General features: G+C 41.1%; 1 protein-coding gene across 4 annotated transcripts in view; it reads left to right on the top strand.

The window, feature by feature from the left end:
* The window catches only part of LOC149209011 (uncharacterized), a 392,284-nt gene that overhangs the window by 303,982 nt on the left and 74,507 nt on the right, over positions 1 to 13,795 (top strand). The window lies entirely within an intron of this gene.

Here is a 13,795-nt window from a genome sequence, read left to right as displayed (position 1 = left end):
CATCCTCTTCAACCTCCTCCGCCTTCGCTGGCGTTGCCTTAGAGTCAGACGCCTCTCCCTTATTCTTCTTCTTCAAACACTATTTCGCATAATGACCTAGTTCTCCACAGTTGAAGCACTTGACCTTGTAGAGGTCCTTTTTCTTCCTCTTCTCCTGCTTTCCCACAGATGCTAGAGCCGAATCCTCTTCCTCTTCCTTCTTGATGTGGACTCCTTTGCTGCTACTTCCTGTCTTGCTTAGCCGTCTGGTCTCTTCTTGGCGAAGAGCCACCCACAATTCTTTCCAATCTAGAAGATCTGCCCTGCCCAGAATGCTTTGGACCAGTGTTGATAATATCGGTATCGGGAAAATATCGGCGAGGGTCCAGAAAATATCTTATCGGCAATATCGACGAAATATCGACAAGCATAAAAAATGCATAATATATTTATTTTTTTCAGATTTATAAACATATAAAGCAATAACAACATGAAATAAACACATTGGCACATAAATATGAAGAAAACACTGATATATATGATGTCAAATAGAAATGATATATCAAAGGCGATACCAAATCCTGCTGATCCCTGATAATTGTCCATTCAAGGACTCAAATGTGGAGAACCGATACAAAATAACATCACATATATAAAAGTATCTCATCATCACGAGTTATATGTAGCATAACAAATAAAACTAGCAGCTATCTATCTGAAATCATTGCCCTCTCCCCCTTTTACGGGAAAACATGATGGGTTGTTTGCCAGGCCTGCCCCTAGTAGTAGAAGGCCCTGACCTTACCTCTGCACCTAATGTCAAATAATGAGTCCTAGGTATGGGGCTATGCTCTCCTATATCTATAGCAGATGGTGTTGATGTTGATGCTCCCGCAGTGTCCTCCTCCTTCTCCTGCTCCTCCTCTAAGTGCTGCTGGTCCTCTGACTCTGAGTCCTCCTCTTGCTGCCCCTGCTCTAATGGATCATCTGCCATTGGCTCTAACCATGAAGGTGACTCCTCCAATATGGGCTCCTCAGACTCCACCCTCCATGGAGACAATACATCAATATTGTCTAAGGAAATGGCATCTGGATCCATTGGTGATTCTATTTGCTTCACTCAAAGTCGGATGTTGTAATGCACATACACCAAATCGTTGAGGCATGCGAACTCCAACCTGTAAGAGTGTCAAAAAAGTTAATGAGTCTTGACTCTTGACTCTTGACACTTGAAGGTCATAAATTAAAAATTAAAAATTACAATAAGTGTAATTGTTCAACTGAAGGCTTGAACTCAAAGTTATACCTGTTGTGCTTTTTGGCGTGTATTTTCTCAAATACACTCCAATTGCGCTCACACCCTGAAGAGCTACATGTTTGACTCAAGATTCGTATGGCCAATTTTTGCAAATTTGGTGCCCTTGTACCATAGCTTCGCCACCAAATATCTACAACAAAATAATGAAATAAAAAATTCAAAAACTTAAAAACGTAATTAAACTTTCAAATAAAAGTTGCATAATTGAATTTAAAAAAAATAGAATTATAAATTTATAAGTAAGGAAATTCTAAATTGAAAATTCTAATTTTTAATGAGTGATAACTTGTCACTTACGTGGCATGAAGAGGGTCCTTTCCCTAATAGCATCATCAAAACCAAATAGGCCAACACAATCTCGATAAGACTGTATCTCGCGATTGATTTTGCTACGAAGCTCAGGTTCAGGTACCATCCTCTAAATACAGGAATGGAGCCCTTCCATCACCTCACCATCAAAATCAAAGTTGCATTTGTATGAAAATGCGGGGTTGAGGAAGAGTGTTGCTGCATGAATGGGTCGATGAAGCATCCCTGTCCACCGACTATCGATCACATCCCATGACATCATCTGCCTATCAAGGCCAACAGAACCCTTGTCTGCATAATAGGAACGAATGGCCTCCTTGGCCCTACCCATGCCCTCATACAAATAAGGCATTGCAGGTTTCTCTCCATCCACCAATCTAAGAACCTTTACTATAGGTTCGCTAATTGCACATGCTTCTTCTACTCCATGCCAAAATGTCTCAGAGTACACCATTTTTGCAATGGCTTTCCCATCAGGTCTCTTCTTGTATCTACAATTACGCCAATCATCAGACACAAACATTTGCTTCAACTCGAACTGACATCGAAGCAAAGACTGAAGAGTAATAAAGGTTGTGGAAAAACGTGTGATGGCAGGACGCCGCAACTCACTTGTTTCTAGTGAACCTCCTCATAAGGCTAAGAACAAAAGCATGGTTATAAATAAACTTGGGGATGCTCCTAGCCATATCAACCGCCTCCTTGATGGAGGAGAGTTTCCCCATATCCTCAAGCAACAAATCGAGACAATGCGCTGCACATGGAGTCCAGAAGAATGTGGGATGCCTCTCCATAAGCATTCTGCGGCAGACACATAATTAGCTGCATTGTCTGTTATGGCTTGCACCACATTCTGCACACCAATCTCCCGAATGAACCCATCGAACAACTCACATATCGTTGCTGCATCTTTGATATGTTCTGATGCATCCAACGATTTAATAAACATGGTACCTTTAGGACAATGTACCAAGAAATTTAGAAGGGTCCTACCCTTCCTATCTGTCCAACCATCAGACATCACTGTGCATCCAGTAACTTCCCATGTCTTTTTCAACTCCGCCAATCTAGAGTTGATGTCCTGTTTTTCTGCTTGAAGAATTGGCCCCCGCAACTCCTCATATGTGGCACTTTTGTACCCTGGGCCCACAACAGCAATAGCATCACACATTGGCTGCCAAAATGGATTGGTTTTGGTGATGCTAAGAGGTAAGTCGCTCTAGAAATTACACCTCCCCATGACTCTATCTGCTTCTTGCTTCTCCTGATTTTTAACAAGCGATTTTATGCCAAGTTGTGCTCTAGCTCCTGTTCGTGGAACAAAAAATGATGACCTCGCAGTCACACTAGCAGTAGCATGTGATGGTGTGCCAATTGTGGAGCCCCTCCCACTAGGGCCACTACCCTCAACACCAAAATTAGGAGAAGATATCCCGAAAGATCTACCTGCACGTTCAGCTTTGTTTCTTTCCACCTCTTCCTTCTTTTTGTCCTTTTCATCAATTGCCTCAAGAGCTTTTTGTATAAGCTCCGAACTAGAAACTGTATAAACCCCAACATCATGTCCACTGAGTCTAGCAAGATGGTATTTCAGTCGTGTAATCTCACCTGTCATCTTGGTCCCACACAATTTGCATGTAAGATATGCATGATTTGTCCCACCATCAGGGCTCCCATACTCCCAAAATGGGTCCAAGGCTTTTGGCATATTTGTATTTTGTAGTGGGCTAACACAAAAGGAAACCTAGGGCACCAAAAAAAAATTGGAATTAGTAACTTAATAAGTAATACAAAATTACAAATAACCACATCATTTTACAAAACAGTTTTAACTTTTTTTGCTACATTATTTGCAAATTTGCAATTTTGCAATGGGCATGAAAAAAGAGCAGACTTAAGAGGGCAGTGAGCTTGTATCATGCAATAATTGCCACTTTAACCAAAGATGCCAAGCAATGAAAGAGCCTAACAATGAAAATGATATGCCAAGGAAATGAGGTGACTGTATATTACTTATTATATCACTGTTACATAATTATACCACTGCTGTAGGTGCATTATCAGACCTCGGTATTCGACAAACAGTCTTCCAAAATTCACTTGTATGACACCAGTCTTTCAGACAAGGTTCCTTATGAATTAGATTTATTTCTTCATTAATTTATAGACTTTAGAAGCCAAATTTTACCATTGTTAACTTATTACCAGAGATCCAAATCATTCATATTAAACGTTGAAACTAGCATGTCAATCCTAAAAATTTATGAAAAAAATGCTAAACAGTGACTCACTGACTAACAAATGAATGCAAATGATTTCTCAATATATTATGGTGACTGTTAATTAGTTTTCTGGCCACTGTTTAGATGTATTATACCACTGTAAAGTTGTAAACAATGTTTCTCGAAGCTGCAAGTGAAACAGTGAGGAAGAGAGAGGGATAAGGAGGCAAACTTAAAAGTTAAAAGTTACAAATAGCAGTGCAGTATTATTTGGCAACAGATTCCACTTTCTTGCTTAATGATTTTCTTAGACTCAAAATAATGTTCATGTGCCTCCTCTTTGGCAGGCATGGTATGATGCTAGAGTCATCTCAATTGATAGGAAGCCCCATCAACTTTCCTGCGCTTGCAAGTTTTATGTGAAATTTTATAAATTTATTGAGCTTGTATAGAAGATGTGCTTGATATTGAGCACCGGCCACTAGTTGCAAACAAGAAAACAAAACTTGGGATTGAGAAACTTAGTGTTTTGCAAGCACCATATCAGTTGAATGTGCAGCTCAACCTGACTGACAAAGTAGAGTTTTGGGGTGGAGATTCTTCATCACTACGTATGCCAGCACTTATTAATGAATCTATAAAATTAATCACTATGAATCACTATGTTTTGCAAAGAGTTTCAGTGCATCTCTCTCCTACACACTATGATGATAAATTTAAAACCCTTGCATTTTGAAATGGAAAACAAAAATCAAGCAAAATGATTGTAGGAAAGAAATGAGATTGTCTCACTGTTCTTGGCACTTGTAGCTTAGAGAAATCTTCGTTGTTGGTGGTGATAATGGCTATGGAACGTTCAAACCCTCCTTGGTAGCAACCACATTCCTTCTCCAGCAATCAGAAAAATAAAATGACATGAAAAAAACCAAAAATGGATTTTTATAGGCCGCGCGGAAAGTTTTGCCCGTCACCGGGTGATTTTTTCCATTGTCGCGCAATATTTTTCGAAATATCGGCGATATTTCAGAAATCGTGCGATATTTTCGGGAGCCGAAAATATCGCGATATTTTGTCAGCGATATCGCGATATTTTGTCGGCGATATCACGATATTTCAGCTCGCCAAAAATATTGCGATATTTCTGAATATCGCCGATATCTCGGCGGTTATCGACACTGCTCTGGACAAATGTCTCCCACTCATCGGAGAATACATTTAGAGTGGTCCTCACCAACATCTCCTCATCCGGCGTGGTCCCTATGGAAGTCAATTGGTCTCGGATTTCCTTCAACCGACCGAGGAAGTGATCTATTTGCTCCCCCTTCTGCATCTGGTATGACCGCAACTGATTCTCAAGTAACATCTTCCTCTGCATGGAAGTATGCTGGTACAATTTCTTCAATGTGTCCCACATTTTCTTTGCCGTCTCCTTCTCGGCAATATATTGGACCACATGATCCTTGACTCCATCAAGGATGATGCATTTTGCCTTAGCCATTGCCTCCTCGTACTTCACATTTTCAGCCAGGTCAACTGGGATCGCCACTGTTCTCAAGGTGAAGGCCTTGATGCGATGTCTATCTAGAATGGATAGGATCTTGGCCTTCCAAACCACAAAGTTGGACGCTCTGTCTAGCCTGTCCTAATCCCTCAATCCATTCATGGCCATCTCTCTGCTCTTTGTGTTGACTCCTCCGAGTCTCTCTACTTCCCTCTGGAAGTTCTCTCTTTGACTCCTGCTGAGTCCCTCTACTTCCCGCTTGGAAGTTCTCTGCTAGACTCCCTTTAAGTCTCGATTTCCCTTCTGGAAATCCTTCTGCCAATTGTCAAGTTGCACCTCTCCGATCTTTTGTGCACCTACAACACTGATCCAGATTCCTTGGCTGGAAATCCGACTTGGTAGCAACTCCCTCTACCTTGGTTTTGCCCTCTTAGGTACTATTCTTCCCACAGTACCTGACCAGCTTCGCTCCCGCAAACTGTCCATAGCTTCGCTCCCGCAAACTGCCCACAACTTCCTATGCCCCAACAACTGAAGGATTGAGCCCCAGGCTTTGCCCAATCTCGGCGCTGGCAAAACTGCTCCCTCAGCCAACTGTGTCAACCCTCCTGGTCTCTGCGTCAACCTTCCTGGTCTCTGCGTGAGCCTTTTCTGCCCTCCTCAACCTTTGCGTTGGCCTCTCTCTGGCCTGGACTGAAGACACAATGCCTTTGCGTCAACCCTTCTTTTGCTGCTTTCTGCAAGGATCAGCTTCTGTCACTCGGGACAGCTTATTCTGCTGCAAATGCTCTACTTCAGCTGATGCCTTCAGCTCTCCTATGATCTGCAACTGCGCTCTAATACCATGTTGAAATTTCTAAGTCTACTCGTTAGAAATTTAATTTGTATTCTTTTGGTTTATTTCTTCTACTTGTTAATTCTGAACAAGTTATTTAAAACATATAAATAACAAAATAAACACAATACAGTCTCAACATCTATAGATCAACAGCTGAAAGAAAACAAACACACAAGTGACACTGTTACTTTTGGACAACTCGTCCCCGGAAAAACCCAATGTGGGAAAACCGGTGCAGCAATTCTGAGGGTTTATTATTATGCAATATATCCTTGAGTACAACTCAGTGCCAAACTGGCTCAGTTGACAAAGAAAAGTAATCGGCAGTAATACCTTTCAATTCGGAAACAAGTATTCAGAAAATGTGTCCCACGAAACCCTCTCCAGCAACTCCGAATCACTGCGCTGGCCCTTCTGGGCTCTGCATCAGCCCTTTGAGGCACCGCGTTGCCTCTAGGACCCTCTGTGTCATTCCTGCTGGCCTGTTCGTGGATGACGTAGGCCCTCTAGCGTCTGCGTTATCTTTGTTGGGCTCTGCGTGGCCTACTCTGGCTTCTGGGTTTGCCTCTCTGCTTCTGCGCTGGTCTCACGACACTATCTCTGCCTCTCTATCTAGTACTCGTTGCCCCTCGCTGCTGATCACTGATTCGACTTTACTTAGCAAACCCCGCTTTAGTAAATCGAATCACTGATCACTGGTGTATCTTCCAACTGACCCTCAAGCCTCCTCTTATACTTTTCTTGTTGGTCCTTCAACAACCGAGATTAAATCTCTAATCAACGACTAAGATTAGATTTGGCTTGATCCATGACTTTTGGAATCTTCTAACCCAGTTTTATATTAATACCCATTAATATTTTATTTTTCCGAAGTTTAGACTTAGGAACGGTGCGAGATGCATGGAATAGTTGCAGCAACATAGAGGTCAGTAGAGGGAGCACTTGTTAGCAGCGGAGGGAGCTTCAACATCGAGAGTGTTCTAGCCTGACAGGGATGTCAGATGTTGGGTGGATCGGTTACTTACTTCTCAGTAACTGAGTTGCAGTGCAGTATTAGTATGCAGTAGCACGATGCAGCATGATGAGAGGGCATGCAGTGCTGGGAGGATGGACCAGCATCAACATGGATGTAAAGGGAGCTGTCGTACAGATGTGACTGTGGCAGTGGTAGGGCCATGGGCAGTAATACAGGATGTAGCAATGCTGAGGATGTTGGTCAGATAGGCCTAGCATCAGCACAGGGACCGATGCTGGATAATTAGGATGCTCAGTGTGGAGTATTATTAGAGCACAATCCTCGCTAAGAGGGAGTGTTGATTTGAGGTAGCATCGAATGTGCTCTAGCCATGAAAATTGGTGGAGAGGCTAAAGCACATGAGATCTCCAAGACACAGAAATGGTTTGGGCAGATTCTAACGAATTTGTGAGATATTAAAATAATTAATATTTTTAATGGAGTTCCTAAGTCTAAACTTAGGAAAAATAAAATATTAATGGGTATTAATATAAAACTGGGTTAGAAGGTTCCAAAAGTCATGGATCAAGCCAAATCTAACATTAGCTGTTGCTTAGAGATTTAATCTCAGCCGTTGAAGGACCAACGAGAAAAGTATAAGAGGAGGCTTGAGGGTCAGTTGGAGAATACACCAGAGTGATCAGTCATTCATCTTGCTAGAGCGGGGTTGCTAAACAAAACTGAATCAGTGATCAACAACGAGGGGTAGTGAGTATTGGACAGAGGGGCAGAGACAGTACTGAAAGACCAGCGCAGAAGCAGGGAGAGCGAGAGCAGCAACCAGTTCAGGCCACGCAGAGCCCAACAGAGATAGCACAGAGGCCAGAGGACTGCGTCATCCACGTAGAGGCTGCTGGATTGACGCAAAGGGTCCCAGAGGTTGCGCAGTGACTTAGAGGGCTGATGCAGAGGGTCTTGAGGCTGATGCAGAGGCCAAGAAGGCTAGTGCTAAGCTTCAGAGTCGCTGGAGAGGGTTTCGTGGGACAGTTTTTCTAAATCCCTGTTTCCAAATATAGAGGTATTGTTGCCGTGTATTTTTCTCTGTCCGGTGAGCCAGTTAGGCACCCAGTTGTACTCAAAAAGACTGCATAATAGTATAACCCTCAGAATTGCTGCACCGTTTTTCCCGCATTGGGTTTTTCCGGGGACACTTGTCCAAATATAACAGTGTCACTTGTGTGCTTGTTTTCTTTCAGTTGATGATCTGTAGATGTTGAGACTGTACTTGTGCTTATTTCAGTATTTATATGGTTAAATAACTTGTTAAGTAATTAAACAAATAGGTGAAATAAACTAGATAGTGCAGGAAGAATTTCTAACGGGTTAGAATTAGAAATTCCAACATCTGCATCACTCTTTACAAACCCCATCTTCTGCAAGTAGCCATCAATTCGACCATACCATGCTCTAGGTGCCTATTTGAGCCCATACAAGGCTTTCTTCAATATGCATACATGAGACTTCTTCTCATGTGTCTCAAAGCCTTCTGGATGTTCAATGTATACTTCCTCTTCTATCACCCCGTTCGAGAATGCCATTTTGACATCCATCTGATGAATCTCACATCCCATCTGTTTTGCAAGAGATATCACGGTTCTAATAGATGTATACCTGGCTACTGGGGCAAAGGTCTCTTCGTAGTCTGTTCCTTCCTTTTGAGCATACCCCTTAGCCACAAACCTGGTTTTGTATTTTTCCACACTGTTGTTTGCAGCGTATTTAATCTTGTAGATCCATCTCGAACCTACCACTGATCTGTCCCGAAGCCTAGGCGCTACCTCCCAGACATCATTCACCATTATATAGTTGTATTCCTTTACCATCACATCCATCCAAACTTGATGTTGAGCGGCCTCTTGAAAATTGGAAGGTTCCCCATCCTGAGCTACTTAGGCCTGATATCTATCTGGCTGTCTTTGCTCCCTTTTATGGTTCCTGGGTGCATCGATGAAATCTTCTGCATCTCGCAGAATCTGTCGGAGTTCCCGGCTTGTTTTTCCCCTAGTAGTAGGTGCATCTGTTAGCTCCTCTTCTTCCTGTGATTCCTCCTGTTCTGAAGGAGAATTCCTGGTATTGACTTCCGCTGGTTGAAGTGGTTTGACCAACGACTCATCTTTTGGCTGCTCCTCAGAAGGCATTTCTTGAGATTTTCTGAAGGCCCTATCTTCCATGAGCTTCACATCTCGTCAAACTACTACCTTCCTGCTCCTTGGAAGATAGATTCTATATGCCTTAGCGTTCTCGCTATATCCCACTAGATATCCTTTCTATGTAGTTTGATCTAACTTCTCTTCTCCTCGAGTATATGACAATATGCTAAACCCCCAAATATCCTGAAATGACTAATTTCAGGTGTCTTCCTGGTGAAGACTTTCTAGAGTAATCTTGCCCAATGCCCTATGAGGAGTTCTATTCTGGACCAATGTTTTAAAACTCTGACTTTGACTCCGACTCGGCCGAGCGTTGACTCCGACTCCGACTCGTTATCAACTCGGTTGGCTCAATTTCAATGACTCGGTCATTGTAAAAAGTACATTAAGTATTTATTTTTTATAAAAACACATAATTTTAAAGATTTTCATTCATGTTTCCAAACACACAGCATTATAATATAGATAGAAGACAACATATGATCAAAGTAGGCTCATGAATATATCCATTATATCAAAATGGCACCCAGTGCACTGTCCAATACATACATGATGATGATATAGAGATCAAAACAAAAACACATAACCAAGGAGGCTACAAATGGCCTCTACAACAAAAGTCTGTGACCAGTACTACTGGCTACTGCTAGAGTTGCCAACATCATCTGGCTCAGTGTTACTTGGGAGTGGGAGTGAAAGTGGGGAGCGAGAGCGAAAACGGGAACCGCAGCGACATTTTCAGAAGCTCCTGGTTTGGGAGCAAATCCCAGAGGAGTTCGACAACCAATGTCACTAACATCAAGGTACATAGAGGGATTGGTGCTCTTGATTAAATATGAGTTCCATACCCTAATACATGACAAAATTCAATGGAAACATTGCAATCCTCCAATCCTGAAATCTTGAAAAACTGATAAGTCTACTGGATTTTGAATGAAATCTAAAATTCTACTTTCTCCATATGAAATCCAATGAGGTCGGAACCACTCTCAAACATCCTGAGTCATTTCATGGTAATGTTAAAAATTGAAGTAAAAGGATGAAAATGAAGATTAAGAAGAATGTCACTTTTACTTTAAGAATTTAACATTACCATGAAATTTGAATAGCATATCAATACTAGGAGAGGGGAATGGACTCCAAATAGCATTTAACTAATTTAGAAAACACCTTCAAGTCCCCAACACTCAGCTAACAGTTAAAAATAAAAAAAAAATATGAAAAATCGCATCTTTTTTGGGGTTACAGGCCGCATTCATTGACTCGGCCGAGTTATTGTGGAACCGGCCGGGTTGACCGGGTAGAATACTTTTTGTCTCTACTTCAGTTACAATTGTAGATATAAGTGGTAATTTCTTTAATTTCCTGTTGGCAATCTCATCTGCGATTGCTTATATCATATAATGTTTCACTTGTTCCATTATCTAAGCTAAGAGAAGAACATCTTTAACTAGCACTTCTTAAAAGCATTTTGAGTTTTGCTTTAAGTCAACATTGTCTTTGTTGTTTCATTGATCATTGTTATTAACAAGTAATATTGTGCTATGAAGCATTTAACTACTTTTTGATTACAGTTTTATTGAAGCAACATTGTTATCGGTGTAGTCCATTGAAATCTTACATCAATATTTGCATTCTAGAGTTAGATTTTGCATTCCACCTAGCTTAGTTTGCATTCACCTATATGGCTTTGCCTAATTTGGCATATTGTTATTTTGTGAGCACTCTATCTTTACTTGCAATTCTATATTAATGTTATTAGGAAAGGTTTCATAATTATTAGTAAAATTGAATAAAGCTTATAAGTAAATTTTTATAACATCATATGTTTCACGTAATTATTACTGAAATTGAACAAAGCTTAATAATAAGATATTGACTCGACCGAGTCAGTCATGACTCGGCCTCCCATTTTGTTTTTTTTGCCAGGTCACAAAAAATCCCAATGACTCGGATCAAGTCGGCCGTTTCGGATTCAATTCAGTCGTTTTTTAAAACATTGTTCTGGACATAGACCGTCGTGTTGCATGCTTCTGCCCATAGGAATTTTGACATATCCTGATCATACATCATGACCCTAGCTGCTTCCATAATAGTCCTGTTCTTCCTTTTTGCTACTCCATTTTGCTCTAGATTGTAAGGAGCCGTCCACTCTCTTTTGATGCCCTCCCTAGTGCAAAAATAGGTGAAGTCCTTGTCGACATATTTTCCACCATTGTCTGAGCGCAATACTTTTATTTTCTTTTATTTCAGATTTTCCACTAGAACCTTGAACTCTTTGAATTGACAAAAAACCTCATCCTTGGTTTTCAGAAAATAAATCCAAGTTTTCCTGTAATGGTCATCGATGAAGGTGACGAAGTATTCGACACCACTAACAACTTTTGTGGACATCAGTTCGTAGATATCTGAGTTTATCAATCCTAGTACACTCTTGGCCCTATTTTTACTTCGAGGAAACGCTGCTTTAGCATACTTGCCCAGAGCACATCCTCTGCATACATTGTCTCGTTCTGTACTAAGATCTGGAACTCCAGTTATAGTTTCCTGAGAATTCTCAGAGCCCCATGGTGCAAATGTCCCATCCTTCTGTGCCATAGTTCATTCAAATCCTTGTCTCTATTACTGCTTATCAGTGCCATTGGTGATTCTAGCTGCAACCTGTACAACCTGCTACTTCTGATTCCGATATGTACTTTCTTTTTCCAACTCGGGTGTTTGATGTATACTTTCTCCTTAATGAAGAAAACGTCATAGCCATTGCTTTGAAGTTGTGATATGGAAAGTAAGTTCATCCTTAGTCCTGGCACATGCAACACATTGGTAGCTCGTAACCGCTCTCCTGTTTCTGTTTGAAAAACTATGGCACCCTTCCCTACTAGAGTACACTTTGCCTTATTCCCCATGGTGATCTGAAAATTCATTCTTTCCTCCTGATATTCTGAGAAACATTCCCGAATTCCTATCATATGCCAGGAGGCTCCACTGTCTATATATCATACCTCTGATGATGCAAAGCTTGTTACGCAAGCAACTTCTTCTTCCAATCTGGGAGCCAACTTAGAGAAATCGAAATTTCCATCTCTTATGCAATTTTCTGAAAATTTGCACGAGTTTCCTGACATAGATGCCTCTGCATCATGATCTTGACCCGTAATTGATTTTCCCTTCCTATCTCTCATTCTTTACTCTGATACCATGTGAAAATTTCTAAACAAAAATTCTATTACTGCAGCAACTGATTTATTTTACCTACTTATTTTCTAATAAGTTATTTAGGAAATCCCTTTAGTAACTACTGCAGATATCACACCATTATACATAAACAAATACATGCATAAGAATCAAACACATCAACACAGTTATTTTTGGACAATTATCCTCGGAAAAACCCAATGCGGGAAAACCGGTGCAGCAGAGGAGGGTTTTATTAATCATCTTTCTTGAGTACTACTACGATGCCAAACTGGTTCACCCAACATAAATAACCACAGGACAGTAATACCACAAAAATCCTCTGGTGCTTCCCCCAAGCTCAACGTTAGTCCAACTAGCCTCTACACAGCTCCCAGACCCTCTGCATCAGCACTCTGCCTCACTACGTCAGCACTTGGCCTCTCTGCGTCACCCATACAGGCCCTCCAGTCACTGCGCAATCTAGCTGCCTCTGCGTCTTTCTAATTGGCTCTGCCTCTGCCTCAATGATTTCTGCGCTGGTTCTGAGGCACTATCCCCGCCTCTCTGCTATGTACTCGCTGCCTCTCATTGCAATCCAAATCACTAGTTCAAATTTCTCAGCAAACCCCACTCCAGAAATCGAACTGACTGGTCTCCGTTGGTGTATCTCCAACTGACCCTCAAGCCTCCTCTTATAATTTTCCTATTGATGAATCAACGACCGAGATTAAGTCCCTAATCAATGGTTAAGATTAAAATAGACTTGATCTTCGTCTCTTAGAAGCTTCTCATCCATATCTTTACTAATACCCATTAATATTTTTATTTTCCTAAGTTTGGACTTAGGAACTCATTAAAAATATTAATTATTTTAATAACTCTTCATCTGAATGGAATTTTCCAAAACGATTTCTAGGTCTTGGAGATCTCATGTGCTTTAGCCTCTCCACCAATTTTCATGGCTAGAGCACATCCGATGCTACTCCAAATATACACTCACTACTCACTCGTGTATTATTGTCACTACATACATCACTCTTGTGTATGCCACTATATTCAAACCTGGCTTCTATCACCAATTAGATCATCAATTCCCTACACAATAATAGTGCCCATTGTTAAATGTAAATTTTCTACCCCTGCGTCTGGAGTTTGGAGAGACAAGAACATAGTTAGTTAAAATGTGTGTGTGCATGTGACATTCATATGAACTCAATGTATTGCCAGGAAGTATATTTTCTCAACACAATGTCCCCATGTGCACATATGATTATCAGATGGAGTTT

Source organism: Pinus tabuliformis, chromosome 1_2 (assembly GCF_031772625.1).
Source record: "Pinus tabuliformis cultivar Carrire ecotype Pingquan chromosome 1_2, CPIR1, whole genome shotgun sequence".
Lineage (NCBI taxonomy): Eukaryota > Viridiplantae > Streptophyta > Pinopsida > Pinales > Pinaceae > Pinus > Pinus tabuliformis.
This window is presented reverse-complemented; position numbering and strand designations above follow the sequence as displayed.